The 19,473-nt window shown below is 41.6% G+C and overlaps 1 protein-coding gene across 2 annotated transcripts in view; it reads right to left on the bottom strand.

Moving 5' to 3' along the window:
• FAT3 (FAT atypical cadherin 3) overlaps positions 1–19,473 on the bottom strand; it is a 616,260-nt gene that overhangs the window by 211,669 nt on the left and 385,118 nt on the right. The gene's annotated exons all lie outside the window — the stretch shown is intronic.

Raw genomic sequence — 19,473 nt, forward strand, 5'->3', positions numbered from 1 at the left:
TGAATTTGAATCTGGCTTCTACTAATTTAGATATCCATTAGCCTGCTTTTGAAGTCTGAGGTCACCCTGAACCTTGACGCAATATTTGAAAGCATTTTCTTTCCCTTTTATGTTTACATCCTCTGAAAATTTGATACATATGCCTTCTACTGCTTGGTCAAATGACAAAATGCTGTGGAATTCATAGGGGAGGGCTTCAAAGATGATGTGTGAATTCCACAGCATACTTCACCTTCCCGCCATCATTTGTAACAGTGAAGACATCTCCTTTCAGCCCCATCCAAGGGGCTCCTCTCTACTCTCCGTGTTGATTTCACAGCCCTCACCATAACCTTGGCTACCTCAAACTCCAGGGCTGCACACACCACTTTCTTTCCGTGTGCCCACAGTGCATGTAATTAAATGCTGCCTACTGAACTTGTGCTATCAAAATTATTACCCTAGAAACATTACATCAATACATTTACCTTTTCATGATAAGCTTTACTCAGCGAAATTTGCACACTCTAAGTTTATTAGGCACATGACTATATGCACTACAGGAGACATATTTTGGGAATGGGCACTCAGTCAGTGTAATAGAGAATTAGCCTGATCCCTATTCTGGGCATGGGGGTGGTCTTTGGTGATGCCACTGGAAAACAGGAATGCCTTATACAAAGACATCTGAAAAATGCTTAACAATGCGACTTCCGTGTGGAAATATAAGTTCTTGTGTCAACCCAATCCTCTTCTCTATCTTAATTCTTGGTGGTAGTCATCAAGTTTTCTCTTGTGCCATAGCTATTCTCCACCTTATCTCTTTGTCCCACTATACATACATACACACACACTGCAATCTGTAAGCCAGGTGTTTAGGGGGAGCAAACATGTGGTAAAATGAGCAGTTCAGGAAGGGGCAGAGAAATAAGTGGTAAAAGGCAGAGCTCCAAGGGGCAAGTCGAAGTCAACCTGTTTCAGTTCCTTTATCCATAAAATGGAATCCAGGCTGATAAACTCTTCTACTCAAGGATGCTGTATTAATTGGCTAATTAATGGCTGTAACTCACTCCTAAAAGAATGCCATTAATGCTAAGTAATTTTTTACACAGAAACCATTTAAAGTAATTAGCAAAACTATGGTTGCTTTGAATTAGAAAGTAAATTTAAACTTAGGAACCCATTATTGGGATGGCAAAAAAGCAAAACTAATGGTGGTCTAAGCCATCATAGTGGGAATTTTATGTCAGTGTCTGGTGGTTTGGTTGTGACATTACATCAAGAAGATGAGCTATATGCAATGAGCAGGTGGCTTGGGTTATAAAAGCAAATATGTAGGAAAAAAATATATGCATGCAGGTGCAAAGAATGAAGGAGAAAATAAGGTGTCTATATGTTGCAGGCTGATGGCTCTAACCCAGGGCAAGAAATCACTTCTGAGCCCCCAGGTTACTAGACCAGCACTAGGGTAGATCTTAATGGAACAAAGAAAATTAATCAGCAGTTGGCAATCAGTATTCTACAGTTGACAGAAATTTAACAACCAAACCTCATCTTCATATCACTGAACACTATATAATTTTGTTTCCAAGATGACATAGCAATCATAGTTCCTAGTAGAAACATTTGTCAAAGGGAGCAGAGTCAACGGCTTAAATCAAATGTGGAGTCAAGCAACACAATTCCAGGGGCTCATAAACCCAAAATTCAGAGGTCTGTGGGCTTTTGTCAGTGTGTAGAGATTTCAAGCATCTCACAGTCCAGTTCCTCTTGTGTCCCCAAGAAATGCAGTAATGGACAGGATGGAATGGATTTAGTGCATTTAGTAGCTTAAGATTCAGCTAGGGTGATTCACTCATCTATTCATTCCTTCAATATATATGATATGAGGACTAAATGCAAAGCATAATGCTGGACAATGTGAGGTTAAAAAGCTGAATCAGACACAGACCTACTCCCAAGGAGCTTCCAGTCAAGCTTCAGAAATAACCCAACAATAACCTCCAAAAATCAATGTTTGAACCCAGCACAATGCTGGATACCTTGTGGGCACTCAAAGAATAGCTGAACACAAAAGACAGAGTGGGGTAAGTGCCATGTTCAAGACAAACACTTTGAGAGGTCAGGGTCAGGAGAGGGCACTTCCCACCAAGGAAAGTTGGTGGAGGACCTTACTTACAGGAGAGCTCAGCCTGAATAACATGGAACAGATGGGACAATGAGAAAAAAATGTAGAGAGAAATAACGACAGTGACAACAAACATTTATTATTGCTTATTTTGCTAAGAGTTTTATATAACTATTACACATTGTCCTGACAATAAACCTAATTTACAGATAAAGAAACAAATGTAGAAGAATTAAGCAATATGTCTAAGGACACAAAGTGATAGAACCAGTATTCTTTCATTCATTCAATCAGTCATTCATTAATCCAATATTTACTGATTGTCTCCAGTGCCACAAATTGTTCTAGGTGCTGGGGGTGCAGAGTTTTACAAAACTGATACTGTAGCTGACCTCCCAGTGAGTCGGGATTCTGAAGGAAATGTATAATGAATTCATCTCTTATCAATTTATCTCCTGAATGCTGCAATGGGTACAATATCTAAAGTCTCTTGAGTAAGTGGATTTCTGCCATCATTGGCAAAGAAAGATATTCAAACTAATTTGAAAATATGCCACAGTGAAAGAAAGGAACAATGGCTTAAAATGGAGTGATTTAATAATTTATAAGCAAATTTTAAAACAGAATATCAAAAGACATAGAAATAGTGCAATAGCTCCATGAAATTAATGGAGAACTTTGAGAAGCGGTGGGTAACGTGTAGGAGTCATTTTTCTAGAGCCACGAGAGGCCTTTAGTAGCACCAATAATCTATTCTAGTGAAAAATAAAAAAAGGAAAGTGGATATATTTAAAATTCACTGAAGAATTAATGCTAATTAGGCCCATACTTTGGCACCAAGAAGAGAAGATGTAATTTGTTAGGTTCATAGTAGGAAGAAATAACAAGGAACTGGACTATCCAACTGCAATATATGGAAAGAGTGAACAATGTAGTGATTTAAGATCTATTGTGAACCAGACCCCATTGCTTCTTAATACTGTCAGAGCAACCAATTGCTTTAGGAAAGGGAGTTCTGGACGCTCCCCAACACACTTATATTTTAATACATTTTTGAAGAGCAGAGATCTGATTAGATAGCTTTTACAGACCACTAATATATACAAAGCATCAAATTGGTGGGAAGGTGGGCTGCATAGATGATTCAGGGCTCCTGTCTCCAAGAAGCTTCTCTATTAGCTTAGAGCGGAGTTTGGAAAGCCAGGTACACTCCCAATTTGTAATCCCTCTGGCAGCAGGTGAAGCTGCTGGAATGGTAGAAAGGGCCACTGGCACCCAGAAGAACTGTCAGTGAATTCTGGCCTGGAGATTACAACAGGCTTCATGGAGAAGGAACATTTTAGTTGGATAGTGAAGACGTGCACGTGCACACTGCATTTTTTTGACAAGCAAAGGAGATGTTAAGCAATGTGTGAGCCCAAATACAGGACATAAGCAAAGGAAATGAGGCAGGAGCCACGGCCAGAAGAGGTGGTAGCACTTCAGAGAGCATCGTCCCAGCTTCTATATTTAAATGGAAGATGCAAAATCATTACACTAATACACACATCTACAAACAAATCGTTATCATTTCCCAGTTGAGTGCCTTCAGACTCTTTTCTGTTTCTGAGGAGCAATTAAAGCAAAGAAAAATATTCATGTGAAGAAGATGGCCTCTTGGGGCACTAGGAGAAGACAGGAGAAGCATGACGTTCGGGGAGTTCTTTATCCCGGGTTAGCTACTGGCTTCTGAGTTTTAATCTAAGTCTTCTTTGTGACTCTGAGGAACACAGGACCAATTTTATTGGAAAATGTGGGCCAGAGTTTTGCATAAGTTTATCTCTTCAAAGTGGCTCAGTAAATTCTTGAAAGCAAAGTCAGTTTGATGGCCTTAAAAGCATAGCGAAATTAAATATTTAAAAATTACGTTAATGTGAATATCTGACCTCCTTAACTAGACAAGCGAATGTCTGTATACGGCGTACAGCTTTGATAAGAACCAAGCTCCTTTTGGGCTGCATCCCGGCAGCCAGAGGCAGTGCCTTGCTGGAGAGTGGCAGAGTGGGAGGTGATCAGAGCACAGGCTTGGGGAGTGGGGCTTCGGAGTCAGGCGACCTTGGCTTCACTCCTGACAAGTGTGGAGTGTTGGGGAGGTTAGAAACCCTGTGTTTCGGTACCTATGTAAAAGGCATCATAACAACCCCTCCTCGCAAGGTTGCAGCCATGGCACTGCAGGGGTGAGTCTGTGCGTTCGAGAACATCAGCTGTCCTCGGAGGCTGGGTGCAAGAGTAAGCCCCTTACTCTCAAAATGTTTACAGTCCTGACAAGAAGACAGACAATTCAAATGAATATATTATGCAAATTACCAAATCAATTTCCATTTCTTTAAACCAAAGCATCCCCTAGATGTCAGATACAACATTCAAACTCTCAGCAAGTCAGGAGTTGGAGAGGAAAATTTTGACAAGGATAGCTTCGGCACTGCCTAAGGGAGACAAATGTCGACCTGCTGGATGCTCCTTCTCTATACAGTCCAGAAGTAGTGGATTGGTGAAAAAACTGGGGAAACTTCGAGGTGTGCAGTAGGCCACCTACTCTTTTGGCAGAGGCCTCTGCTCTCATCATCAGCTTCATTTCCAAGTACTTAGTGTGCGCCTCTTGACTGCGACTTGCCGAGATGGAACTCTGTGGAGTAGGGGGCATGTGGTTTTATTCTGAGAATTAAAAAATTGTGTCTCAACTCATATTAAAAGATTCAGATTTCCCCGACTGAGATTCTGGTTTAAAGCAGTACACAGTCCCAGAAGGGATTAGAAGAGCAAAGGCCTTTTTTATACACACTGAGGCAGGGTTCACACACCAGGAAAGCATATTCCACATTTTGCCTGTCTCTAAAGCTGGGGTGTTGACCAAGTGCAGCAGGCTTCTTGGGAGGCATCATCCTGCAGCACCAAAGTGTTATCCTGCCCTCCCTCAGCCCAGCTCGCTCCACCGTTCTGTGTTACTTGTACACATCGGTTTCCCTCCCTCCACTAGACCATAAACTGCTTGTGGGAGGTCTAGACCTGCTCAGGTATTTCTCCTCGCAACATCTAGCACAGCATACTCTTTTGTGAACAGCAGCCACTTAATAACCAATAATCAGCTATCGAGTAAATAGGATAACAGAGCTACAGGAGATGAGCAGAGCTGCAAGCCCCACTTTGCTTGTGAAGTGTATCTACTAAGCCAAAGGTGGCCAGTCTCTTTCCACAACTGAAACCAACATCATGAGCAGAGTTGGTCTATACTGGGAAGTTCACCAGAAGTAATGCTTACTCCAGAGAGCTGGATTTCTGCTGAGATTAAGGTACCTAGTATACCTGGCTAACTAGGTATCCCTCAGAGAATGGTTATTATGTTCCTTCTGCTAAGGTCAGTACATGAAATATCATTGAATCCTCACAATAAAACTTTAGAGCAATTATTTTCATCTTAATCCTATTTCACACGTGAGGAAGCTGAGACTTAGAGAGGGTAAGTCATGTTCCCCAGGGCTGGTAAAGGATAGATCCTGGCTCAGGCCTCAGGCCGATGGTGCCTAGTACAAGCTGATGAGAACCATGCTCTCATCTTTTCCCAACTCTTTATTCAGTGATTTCACTTTGGTAGCTTGAAATTGGCCATGATGGGAGTATTTACACCATGGAAATCAGCAAGCACTACAAATCAGGGTTTTTGTGTGTGAGTGTGTGAGCCAGTTCCTACCTGCATGTCTACCACCTAGGACTGTCTGATCCTAAAATCTCTGTGCTAACAAACCACGACTCCATATGTAATCAATAAGTCATAGTACATGGACTTGGCAATAGGTATATGTTGAAATTAGAAGGGCAATATATACTGATGATTGCAAACAGAAAGGCAGAGGTATGTAGGGAGACTAGAAAAAATAACACTGAGTATCAAGATTTGCCAGGAAGTCTCCAGCACACAGCAGACAAACATTGTATCTGGAAGACCCAAGCCAACAGAAAATTATGTTCTTGAAAAGCAGAAGGAATAGTTTGTTAGTTTCTACCTTAGTGTGGACCAAATATCTCTCAAGATCATCCATTGTCCCTTCTCTAATTCCCGGCAGCCTCTGATACCCGGAAGGAATAGCAGACACCAGCATTCTGGTCATTAGAAAGGTATACACTCAATTGTAATGACAGAAAATGACATTCCTATCAGCTCCTTGTGGCCCTGCTTGCCAGTTCTCTAATGTTTGCTTACTCCTAGGTGGACTGATGAACCACTCTTCTTTATACACAAAAATAAGAACCCAGCTGTCTCCTCGGAAGGGCTGGACTTCCTCTGTGTTTATTTGCTGCAGAAATAAAACAAACAGGAAGAAAGAAAAGGGAAGGAAACAGAAAGGAGGTACATGCATATGATGGTACAAAGTGGGTGTTCATCAAGGCTTGCTGATTGAATGAGAAAAGTAAGGAAGAAAAAACTCACTTAGGATTTTGATTTGATCTCTAAGCATCTAATATCTAGATCTCTGACATCAAAACTTATCTAAGACGGACCAACCTGGCTTCATTGGGACACAAGGCCTATTTTCCTTTATTTGACATCCCTTGCACCACATGGCAATCTGCGTTGCCCTCTGAGACGAGGGTCTAATTAACAGAGCACTCAGGTAAGATGGCAATGCCTGCTCGGTAACTTTGGAGGGGATCTTTCCAAAACATGAGTGATGACGTCCAGAACAGGTTCCTACTGGTAAGGAGATAAGTCCTCAACAATGGGTAAAAGAACAGGGGAGTGAAGGAAGAAAACGGCTGATTTTAGGAGAGTTCTAGAGCTCTGCATTCAACTCAGTAGTAGCCTCCGCCTCAATCAGGCCAGTATTACAAACGATGGCTGGGAGATATTTGCAGATAAAGCACAAGCAATTTTTTAAGTCATAAACCCTCAGACGAGCATCAAAAGCTGATTTTTATGGGACTCTCTAGAGCCCTGCTTGCTATAAAACACTCTCCTAAGGTACCTATAGCTGTGGACTTCCATGTTAAGATTCATAACTCCACACAAGTTAATGGAAATCAATAGATCCAGCGATCCTATATTCTTTATAATTAGTGAGAAATGCCGTTCTTCATCACAATCCAGGGTGAGACCAGTTTCATCATGTTTCCAGACACTTTTCCACGAGCTAGATATGAAAGACAAATATCACCGTTTATGCCTCACTGGGCAGGTACATGAAGCTGAATTACAAAGACAAATAGAGGTAGAGGGACTCAGAACAGGACTGCAGAGAAAAGGGATGGGAAAGAGAAGGAAAGGAGTCATCGCTCAGTTCTGGAGGAAGTTATCCAGGGACAATTTGCAGCATTCCTGGGTGATCCCTATTGTTTCTTGACAGCTTCAGACTGTGGGGTGGTCACAGGTCTTATTTAAATGTGTATCTTCATGCCTGTGGTGAGTGCTTGGCAAAAAATATGGGCTTCAGTTTGTTGGATCCTGGTCCTGGGACACAATTTTGAAGATGGTCCATGTCTTGGGCCCAAGTGCCCCAGGAAGCAGACTGAGACAAAGATTAGTGTGAGGCAAGTTTACTGGGGAGCGTGATGGGATCAGCGGCTGTGAGGCTGTGAAGGGAGTAGGATTGGGAAGATGGAGGAACTGAAATGCAACAAAGGCCTCAGCCGATCCAGGGAGAGCTCTGGAGCTAGATGACCCTTCAGAGTTCTTCTACCTTGAGGAGGCAGGCCTTTGTTTACCCCTGGATGTGGGCTGTCCCTGGAGAGGACGAAGTGGCTCTCTTCAGCTGAAGACTGTTCCAAGAGATAGAATTAACTGTGAGTCATCAGCTGCTCGAACTCCCAGAAGCAGGAGGAATAGTAAAGGGGCCTGCACAAGATACCACAGCATCTACTACAGTCATAGTTAAGAGCTGCCAAAGGAGCAACTCATATAAAGCCACTAAAGCACCTTATCTGGTTTTCAGTGGTTTCAATGACTATCCTTACCCTTCAAGTAACCATCTTCTTACACCTTCTTCGCAGAAAGCCTCATTCCTCCAAACTAAAATATAGCAACTTGATTCATCTGCCATTTACTCTACAACCCAGAAAGAATTTTACCATTTTCCCTCCCCCATTCACCAGCACACTTGCCAGAAGAAAGTATGACAGACCAAAGCATCAGAATGAAGATAAAAACAGCTTCTCTACCTCCAGTGCCCCTAGTCTCTTGACCACTTTCCTCTTCCTGAGACGTAGGCAAGTGAATTTCTACTGAAATCTCCATTCAGGTCATTTGACCCCTAGGAGGTGAACGTAAGATACTGAAATCCAGGTCTATCAGTGAAATAAGATGAGGCATACTTTTTCACAAGGTATGAATGTACAGCATGGGAAACAAGTGCATTATCATTTCATTTAGTCATTTCCTGTTCCGTACATTTAAGATTTATTAAGAAACTGTGCTCAGGGCTGACCCCGTGGCAGAGTGGTTAAGTTCGCGCGCTCCGCTGCAGGCGGCCCAGTGTTTCGTTGGTTCGAATCCTGGGCGTGGACATGGCACTGCTCATCAAACCACGCTGAGGCAGCGTCCCACATGCCACAACTAGAAGGACCCACAACGAAGAATATACAGCTATGTACCGGGGGGCTTTAGGGAGAAAAAGGAAAAAATAAAATTTTTAAAAAAAAGAAAAAAAGAAACTGTGCTCATGGTGGAGCAGTCTATTTCCCCACCAAACATGACACAAATATCTACTATTTCCTGTGTTTCTTGTTTAGAAAGCCAGAGGAATTAAGATTCAGAAATAAGATAGAGGAAATACAGCTCATTTGATAGGCTGCTGGTTGCTAATAAACCAAAGTGTTGTCACCCTAACTCTGCTATAAGGTCGCTGGAAGTATAAAACGTATTTTCTGGTCTTGACATCTCCCAGACCCCTTAGCAGAGGTTGCTGCTCATGTTGGGCCCTCAACGCTGATGAACTGAAAAATGTTATGAGAATTATAACCTACTCTGTGAATGGGGAAACAATTTAGAAGAAAATATCCATGAAAAATTCAACTCCTTGAGAAAAGTATGCAGTGTATCAGTTTGAAATACTTTGTCATACTGATGTTGGACTTTTCCAATTTTCCAATTAAGACAGGCCTTTTATTCAAGCATTCAAGGACTCAATCAGGTGACCATAACTCAATATGTTCATCTTATTTCTAGCAATTACCTCATTTCTAGTCCACTCCTCAAATTTGCTCTTGCTCTTAACATGTTCCTGTACATGGATCCTAAGCTAAACTATATATTCTTTTAAAATAAGGATCTATGTTATTGGCTCATAACTATTTCTATATCTTTTTTCTGACTCTAAGGATCAGCATAATTGCTGAGTACACATTTGTTCAATTTATTTTGTGGATGATTTTTGAGGTAGATTAAAGCAAAAAGTTCATACAATGAGCTAGAAAAACAGAAAGAGAATTAAAACATTAGGCTCAAAGAAAAGGAGATGCTGCAAAAATGCCAAATGGAAGATTTAACATAATTGCCCGAGTTTCAGTTTTGGGTCTGAGCCTCCCAGAAGCCAACAGGAAAAAGAAAGTAGGAATTGTCCTACTTCTTTTCAGAAAGAAGAACATAAAATGGGTCTAATAAAACCTATTCTTGGTATGATTGTGAAAGATAACTCTCAACAAGGGATTCTATAAGGAGAGATGTAATTAGCGTTTCACAAAAAATGCAGTCGGAAATTGTATATGCTGTTTCCTACAGAGCCTTTCCAAAAACGGTGATAGTCACATCCTTTATCTCTACTGCAAACTAACAGCTGCTAGATAAAGAAATGTTCTTAATGTTGACAATCCTGGTTCTACGGGATTTTCATATTTAATCAAAAAGTTCCTTCTTTGGGAATACCCTCCGCCTTGGTCTTCAGGTTGTGAAACCTTATCCTTTCTTCCAAGGTCAGTTCAAAACTCATGCAGGGCCTCCACGAAAGCCTTCCTTCATCATGCTAATTTTCTTCCTCTGCATTCATGTGACAGTTACATCTATGAAACTTACCATTCTTGTCTAAATATTGTCTTAAGGTTGTTCAGCAAGCATGCTTGCCTTTCTCTTCAATTAGATGGTGTGGCAGATTAAAGATACTGCAGTTACTTTTGCTACTTCTCCCATTGAGAGGAGTCATCTAATTACCATCCCATTGAACCCAGGCTGGCCTTAGGGACTTGCTTAAACAATAAAAGATGGGGGAACTGATGTTACGCTATTCTAGACCTATCCTCTCAGAAGACTGACAACTTCTATCTTGCCCTCTTGGAACCTGGTGTCGCCATGCTGTGAGACCATAAGCCACAAGGAAAGGCCACATAAGTGCTCTGATCAATAGGCCCAGCTGAACCTAGCCTTCCATCCATCCTCTTGAAGGATTAGGCATATGATGAAGCTGTCTTGGACCCTCTAGACTAGTTCATCTGTTAGTTGAACACCATCAAGTGACCTCCATCAACACCACACAAAACAAAAGCATTCCCAGTTGAGTCCTGCCCAAATTCCTAGCCAACAAAAGCTTGAGATCTAACAAAATGTTAGTTGTTTTAAGTCACTTATTTTGGGGGGCGGTTTATTGTGTAACAACTGATAGCCAATCACAAGCATCCTTAGGCTGAAATCATGCATTCTGCTTCATTTATTCATTCACTTCAATAAATAACCATAGAGTATCCACCATGTACCAGGCACTATTGTAGAGGCCGGAGATACAACAGAATGAATAAGAGAAAAATCTCTGCCCTTTTAAGCTGACATTTAAGTGGGGGAGACAGACAATGAACCTGAAAACAAATAATGTTCCTTTGGCAATATCCAAATTGCCAGGCACAGTGCTAAGTATAGAAAATGACTAATGAATGCTGTACTTTTGTGCATGTACAATACAGCTAAATGTGTCATTCTCAATTTTACCTAAAACAAAGCAAAAGAAAAAAACTTAACTGAATTTAAGTGTTTGGAAGATTAAGTTACTAACAAGACAAGTCAGATAAGCCAGAGAAGTTTATAAACAACATGTTTCTGGAACAATGGGTATAATGAAAAGCTGTTTACCTGTTTCTCCAATATCTCTTTTGCCTGTGGAGTCCTAAAACTTTTATTAGGAAAAAGGGGGCAAACCCCGGGTTTTCAGAAATGTAGGTTATTCCCTAACCAGCGAAGAATGTATTGCTCCATAAAATGTCAACATCAAAACAATATAGAAAAAATAATTACAGACAGTGTTAGTGTTGTAAGCTGATAAGGACCAGATGGTCTTTTTGTATTTATGGTTTTCCTTGTGCATACAAATGCTTTGGGGATCTAATTAGCCTTCTACAAAACTCAAACTGGGTAATTACTATCATTATCCCCTTTTCAAATAAATCTGAAGTCGAAACTGCAATTATGTTTTTTATCTTACATTGGGTATTCACACATTTTAAGAATTGTTCTTTGCCATCTACTCAGAAAACTTCTTAACACGGACTGAAGTAAATAAAGTGCAGGAGGATTATAAAAAGCATTCTTAAGAAATGGATCACTCTGGTAGGGGACGTGCTGACACCCACCCAAGCACTTTCTTGACGAGAGTCCTGTTTCTGTCACATTTTCACTCCAATCAAGAATAAAGTCCCTGTTCTCTGAGACTTTATATTTCCACTTATGCTTTGCACAGCAAAAGAGAAGAATTTCTACATGGAGACATAACCAGTCACGCATGTTAGAGAAAGGATTCTCTTCGAGATGCAATGTGGCAGCCATTTCAATTAACTTCTGACTCTGCCCACAAAGTGTGATACCTGGGCTGGCAATGAGCTATGGGAAAGAAACAGTGCACATAACAAGGCTGGTATGTCATCTTTATTGGATTTTTGGCCTCAGGACAGTCAAGTCACATGGTAACAACATCTCTGTACTGCAAGGCGAAGGAGACGTAATCACGTGTGCCAGTGAACTCATAATAGAGAATTCATCAAAATCTATCTCCAGTGAGAAGTATATGAGGAGGGGTGTTAGGAAGCAATTGTTTTATTTCAGGCACAAGGCCAACGATTAGAGGTTATCAGGGGGTACGTGTGTCTTCCTTGACAGGACAAAACGTGGATAGTGACAGGTAATCAGGAACCGCCTCTTCTGCAACAGCTCCCGGTGAGGGGGGTCAAGAATATTCACAATGTCTGGCTGATATCTCAAAACTTAGCATCATGATTACTGGTCCAGAGGGCAAAATCTGAAAATACTTGACAGAAGGAAAAATCCAGATGATGAACTAGAACTGAGGTAGGTGGGTGCACTGGGGAGACATTTCTACTAAAGAGCGATGCTATATGTCAACACAGGCTTCAGAGGTGGCTCCCCTGGCTTGCCTGACAGGAGGATGTCTCTGGGACTGCCACCTTGGTCCTCCACCCCAGAGACTGCCTTGGGCTGCCCTAGCAGGCAGCAGCGCAGGCACCCAGGCATTGACAAGGATGGCTGCAAGGTCAGCACTTTATCCTCCCTGATAATATGGTAGTGACCTCGCAGCTTACTGAAAAGAATCTCGAAGGCATGCATTCATCCTTCCATTCACTCAACAAATATTTACTAAGCAGCTACTTAGTGCTCTGCACTGTGTGAGGTGATTTACGCAAGTTCAGGTGCCAGTAGAACATTGTGTTTACAAACCCTGTCGTCAGGTTCCCATCGTAAAAGGTGGCAGAGACCCAGCCCAACACTGCCAGAGGCAAAGTGCATAGAGCAGTGCTGATGGCCTGGAGGGCGTGTACACAAGCAGTGGTTTAGTCTTTGTGTCTTGGGCTTCTGTGTCTGGCACATTCACAGCCTTGGTCCTGGTTGGGGGATTTGCAATGCAAGGACTGTCTGTCTACCTATGAGTTCATGCATCTCCTTGTAATAGCACCTTAACATTTGTGCAGCTATTTTTACAGTGCATCTTTACTACCATCATCCCTCTTCTTGGAAGCATGACAGGTGCTTATTACAATTTTACAGATGCACAAGATGCATCAGAGGCATTAAGGGACATGCCCAAAGCTAAACAGCAAGTAAGAAGCCTAAGTGGGACTCACACCCAGGTCTTCTCACTACAAACCCAGACTTTTCAGACACTGCACTGTCTGATGGGGGCTTTTGCTGAAGCCTCTGAACAGAAGTTTGGGGGCCGGGGCAGCTCGCTGCAGGGCTGTCCGAGCAGCCTGTTTGACTGACATAGGCTGCTTGACATCTCAAATGTCTCTCTTGCTTCTGAGGTTGCAGATCCAGAGCCCAGAAAAATTTGAATCATGGCAGAACCAGAGTATCTGCATTAATTAACTTGCAACCTGATATAGGAGAAAGGGCAAAGATTTTCAGGGGGCAAGCAAAGTTCAAGTCTCAGTCTGGCCTGGATGAGCTTCGTCAAGTAACTTAAACTCTTCTGGACTTGGCTTCCTTACAGGGAATCATACCTGTGGGTATGTAGCAATTGATAGCAAATCACAAGCATCCTGAGGCTGATGTCATGTATTCTACTTTATTTATTCTTTCATACATCTCACAGGGTCACTATGAGGATGGAACGAGATGCTGTGGATAACAGGTGCAAAGCCTGGCACAGTATAAGGGTTAGTTCTGTTCCTCTCTCTACCGAACTCCCCTCTGGGTTTTGTTCTACTCTGTAAAGGAGAGGAGAATATTCTGAAGAGTTCTCACCACAGGAATGTCCCAGAACTCAAGGCATCTAGGGAAAGCCGTGTTCTGGCTAAATGTCAGGGAGGATGCCAGAGGGAAGTGCCAGGCAAGACATAGTCTGCTGTCTCCCAAGGGGTGAGGAGGGAGAAGCCACGTCCCAGTGCCACCTTGATGTGCTCCGCCAATCCTCAAATAGTCAGTAGTGGTTCAGTGCATGCCCTTGTTTAAGGATAGGAGTTAAAGCGAAAAAAATAATAGCAACTATCACTGCAAAATCACAAGCATTTCTTGCTGATTTAAATATAGTCTCAATTCTCTAGTTTGGATAAAATCCAAATAACCTTCTAATATCCGCTTAGCAGAGTGGGCTTCCTGCCAGTCAAACAGTTGTGTGGGGCCCGGACAATTAATTGAGATGACAGTCCAGTTTTGCACCAGAGGTTAAAATATCAAATTGTATCAGCTCTGTATCCTGATGGTGATTCACCTTGTCAACTTGCTGGGCTTGCTGAAGACAACTAAAGGGGCAGGTTGGCCATGTTCCCAGATGAGGGCATCTTTGAGTCATGGTATTCAGGGACTCAAAGGCAATCATGGCACAGGGCAAAGATGGCAAAGAGGATGTGGCTTAAGGTCAAGGCAGATCTGCCAGGAATTTTTCTCTACCTGCATCCATGGCTGTCTTGGATTAGTTCCTCAGGTTTCACAAAGGCAAATCACAAAGGAAGAGTCAGAAAGAGGCCCCTGTTTCAGATATATGCATCTCATGACTTACCACAGCTACTCCCATTTGAGGGAATGGACATGCAGTCCAAGTTGGAATTCAAGCTCCCTCAAAGGACCCCGACAGTGTGCTTTGTGATTTCCTTCAACCTTGTATTCTATATATCTCAGCATCTTAGTAGTGGTCAGTATGTTGAAACAATTTTTCAGCTAACCTAACAGCTATTATTTTTGTTTATGTATGTTATAGTAATAAACTTCACTTCCAAACTTAACATAAATGATAGAGTAACAGAATGGTTATAACAGTTAGCAGAATGGTTATAACGTGTATGTAGTGGGTTGAATGGTGGCTCCCCAAAAGATAGGTCCATGTCTTGACCCTCCGAACCTGGCCACGTGACCTTATTTGGAAAAAGGATGTTTGCAGAAGTAATTAAGTTAAGGATCTTGAGATGAGATCATCTTGGATAAACTGAGTGGATCCTAAATCCAATGACAGGTGTACTTATAAGAAAAGGCAGAGGGAGATTTAAAACAGAGAGGAAGCCCATATGAAGATGGATGCAGTAATTGGAGCTATGCAGCTACAAGCTAAGGAATGCCTGGAGCCACCGGAAGCTGGAGGAAGCAAGGTCAGATTCTCTCCTAGAGACTTCAGAGAGAACGTAGTCCTTTCATACCTTGATTTTGGACCTCTTGCCTCTAGAACTGTGAGAGGATACATTTCCGATATTTGAAACCATCAAATTTGTGGTAATTTGTTACAGCAGCCCTAGGAAACTAATACAGTATGTTTATAACACATATGCTTAATCTCTACATCTATCTATCTATCTATCTATCTATCTATCTACGTATCTAACTAGTATGTGTGTGTTTTATATGGTGACTGTGTTGTTTCATCACATAGGATCTAAATTCCTTCATCATCCCAGGTTGCTAGACGGGACAAATAACAAGAGAGGTTGTGACCCATTGACCAACCACATTCAACAACTGGGGCTTATGTGGGGGCAAGAAATAATTACACTGGGACCTATAAAATGGGAATTGAGTATAAAGAAAACAATACAGGGCAATCTTTCTTTCAGGAAGATTCATTATACGCTAAACAAGGTTAGGCTGCTTGAAAGAATTCAAGCTAGCGGCATTACTAAAAGACATTTTCAAATACAAAGGTGCAGTATGCTCAATATTCAAAGGGATGTACAGCATGAAACTTAGAGTAATGATTCATGTAAACTATTTTGTAATTCCATGTCTTAATTTTTAAAAATTTTTTTCCCTTTTTTTTGAGGAAGATTAGCCCTGAGCTAACGTCTGCTGCCAATCCTCCTCTTTTTAGCTGAGGAAGACTGGCCCTGAGCTAACATCCGTGCCCATCTTCCTCTACTTTATATGTGGGATGCCTGCCAAAGCCTGGCTTTGACAAGTGGTGAGTAGGTACAAACCCGGGATCCGAACCAGCAAACCCTGGGCAGCCGAAGCAGAACGTGTGAACTTCACCACTGCACCACCGGGCTGGCCCCTCCATGTCTTTATTTTTGTGTATGCATTTAGAGTAAAACTTTCTTATCTGTTTCTAACCTGTTCTATAAACAACAATAAAATAATAGTCATAATGGTTATAATTAATGATTACGGAGCATTTACTATGATTCAGGCACCAGGCTAAACCGTTTACATGTCTTATCTTGTTCGAAAAGTCCATGTAGAATTCCCTTAAGGAATGTATCATTATACCTGTTTTTCAGATAAAGAAGTGAACGTCATGTTCAGCGAGATGAAGCCACACACCCAAGGTGGCAGCTGTTACAACAAGTAGGAGTGATGGGCCTCCGCCTCTCAGCTCTTGGGCTCCAAAGCTCCCGACCCTGACCAGCACATAGCAGGCCTGGGGGCAGATAGAACCTGAAAATGTTGTGTGATTCTCTTGTGCACTTATCGGTGACAGGACCTTGATGTGGCCTCTCCAAACTCCCTGCCCCAATTTGTTTGAAGACAAAAGGACAAAAATTCAAAATGCTAAAATGAAGACATCTAGGAACTGGGAGGTGTTAAAGACATGAGTAGGATCTGGACAGGGAGAGAGGGGAAATGGGCATCCCAACGAGGAGCGATATGGAAGTGGAATGTGCAGGAACGTTCGGGAATCTGTTCTGGAGCGGACCATGGAAGCCTCCAACGCCAAACTCAGGAGCCTGCCTGGAGCCTGGGCCTTTTGCTGTAAGGTGATTAAATACATTTGCACTCTAGAAACATACCTGTAAAGTGGTTAAGTGTGAGTAAAACCTGTGTAGTTCATGAGACAAAATGGTAACTCTCAACAGCAACAGAGCCTACCTGTGAACAAACACCACAACTGGCTGGTAAGGACTGAAGAGTACAATACGTTCAGAAGCAGAAGGTCCCCAGAGGCCCTCACATTCAGGCTCCTCACTGGTTGAGGAGGCTCAAACAACTCTTAGACATTTCTGCTGCAGGAATATTTCTGTACTCAGGTACAGTGTCAAGCACTATGCTCAGACATTAAATGGCTCCCAGCAGAGTGAGCAGGCCAGGTAGGTGAGAGATGAGAGGGAGACAGAGAGAGAGAGAGAGAGAGAAAGAAAGAGAGAGAGAGACAGAAGTTACACTGATTTTCTTCATAACCACATTGCAGTGCTATTTGCTGAGAACTACAGGATGCTGTGGTGCTCCCTGAACTGAAGGAAGAGGCATCCAGCTCTCTGGGTATTCACAATCCTTAAAGTATAATTTATGAGACTAGAGAAATCAGGCTCATTTACTCCCCAAGCTAAGGAGAATGGGGGAAACATTAAAGACCGTGTCAAGGAATCTTGCTCCTGTGGCAGATACTCAATCTGAATCCCCTGAGATCTTGCAATGAGTCTGTTATTATTTCTCCCTCTCACATGCATATGCTGATTCACCTATCAGGTAAGGCTACAGGGTTGATTCCAGGACAAGAAGTGATTTGTTCTGGAAGGTAGCCTGGTTTCATTCATCTGTGTCTGTGCCTCAGGCTTATTAGCATCAATATAATTACCATATTATAATAACTAATTAATGTACTAGTCTGGAGAAATGTGGGTACGTGCAGAATGAAATATGCTGATTGTGCTTGAGGGTAAGGGATCTGCACCTTCTCAGTTAGACGTGGCTTATGTCGGACTAGTAGGGGCTCTAAGAGGTTAACAATGAATCAATGAACAAATACCTTTACTGTCTGAAACAGACTAATATCACTACCAGACCAATTATCATCCAGTTCCTTTACTGTATCAGGGTTGAACTTTTGGAAGAAAGGATTAATGAGTACTGGCAATCAGGTGTGCTGCACACAGTTGGTTAAATTTTACTTATTTCTTCATGTATACAATCCAAAAAAGCAAGATTCACATCAGAATGCCTTCATGCCTTCTGAAAACTATTATTAACACTGACATTTGCTGTGACAAATGCTAATAAGTCTCCAATTCAATTATAAAATCCACAGTGGGTCCAAATGTATAGAAAGACGTAGAAGAAACCACATTTCAGAACTCATACTCATTTAGATTTAAATAACACAGTGCCAAACAGTGCTTTCCCCATTTATTAAATATGGATCTATAAAGTTCAAACTTATGATACAGCACAGCTTATTCAATTCATTTAGAGGTAAAGGGAGAATCAGAGAGATGTTATCAAAACTGACAATCATGATGGGATACACTTGAGATCTTAGCTAAGGCAAATTGACATGTAAACAAGAGAAAGAATGCCCAAGAAAAAAGTGCGCACATAGCACTCTGACTACTTTATTGCATTTGGGTCAAGATCATGTTCAGTAGATCACGAAAAGACGTAAGACTTCAGGGTTATGTATATACTTTCATACACATGCCTATTTGCTGTCCATATTATTTAATGCAGCTTAAATTTAATATGCAAATAGTCACCATATCACCCAGTCCAATGAGTACCTATCAAGCTTTTTGAAGAACATTTTCGTGAGCTCTATTTATTACAAATTGAAGTCAACAAAATCCATGCGATGAGATTTGCATTTCCACATGACTGTGATCCAGGCCACCAGATGCATAAACATATAAACATAACATAAAGATGCATAAACATAACATAAAGTATGTGGGCTTCCCAAACCTCTATAGCACTTGTCACCTGAAGGAGGGATGTACAATATATTAAGGTAAAAAAGGTAATATTCACACAACATGCAGCTTTTTCTCAAGAGTCAAATTTATTTCCAGTTACTTCATATACCTGACATGCTAGTTCATTTCTTTTAAAAACAAAAGCCCCATGTATAATGAGGAGATATCATTATCTAGACACATGATAGAGTCAGAATTATTTCCACAGTATGGAAAATATTCAGAAGCTCAGCAAGATAAGATAAATCCCATAATTCACAGTTACTTTGCTCTCATTTTCTTGGGAGAGTTTCACAACCACATGGAGGTGAACACTCGCGAAATCCCTACAGCTCTTAACAACATACGTCGATGCCAGGCCATAAGTTTCTTGGCCATTCCGTGAAAATGAAAATTCTGTTGCTATCTGTCAAGCCCTTATGTGAGCAAGGCATTCATGACTTCAGTGCCCTTAATGACAGAGATATCACATAGTTATGATTATTCTTTGTAATGATTCATTGCAAAAGTGAAAGTAACAATCTTTTCAGCAACATAGGAGGCAGGTTACATTGTCTTTATTTTGTTGTTAGTGAAATAAATGACACAAAACTAGGATTCATTCTTCCTGACCCCGTTAGCCACTCTTATCTTATCTTCTAAGATAACAGAACAATAGATCTGAAAGGGGCTCTGATAAGAAGGGATATGCAAGAGGTTTGGTACTTTTTCTTAAACCAATATTCGATGGAACACTGGGTTTTCAGTTACTCATTCCACCCCTTACATCACCTCTTCAACAAGCTGTCAGCTTCATG

The sequence above is a fragment of the Equus asinus genome, chromosome 20 (assembly GCF_041296235.1).
Source record: "Equus asinus isolate D_3611 breed Donkey chromosome 20, EquAss-T2T_v2, whole genome shotgun sequence".
NCBI classification, from domain to species: Eukaryota; Metazoa; Chordata; class Mammalia; order Perissodactyla; family Equidae; genus Equus; species Equus asinus.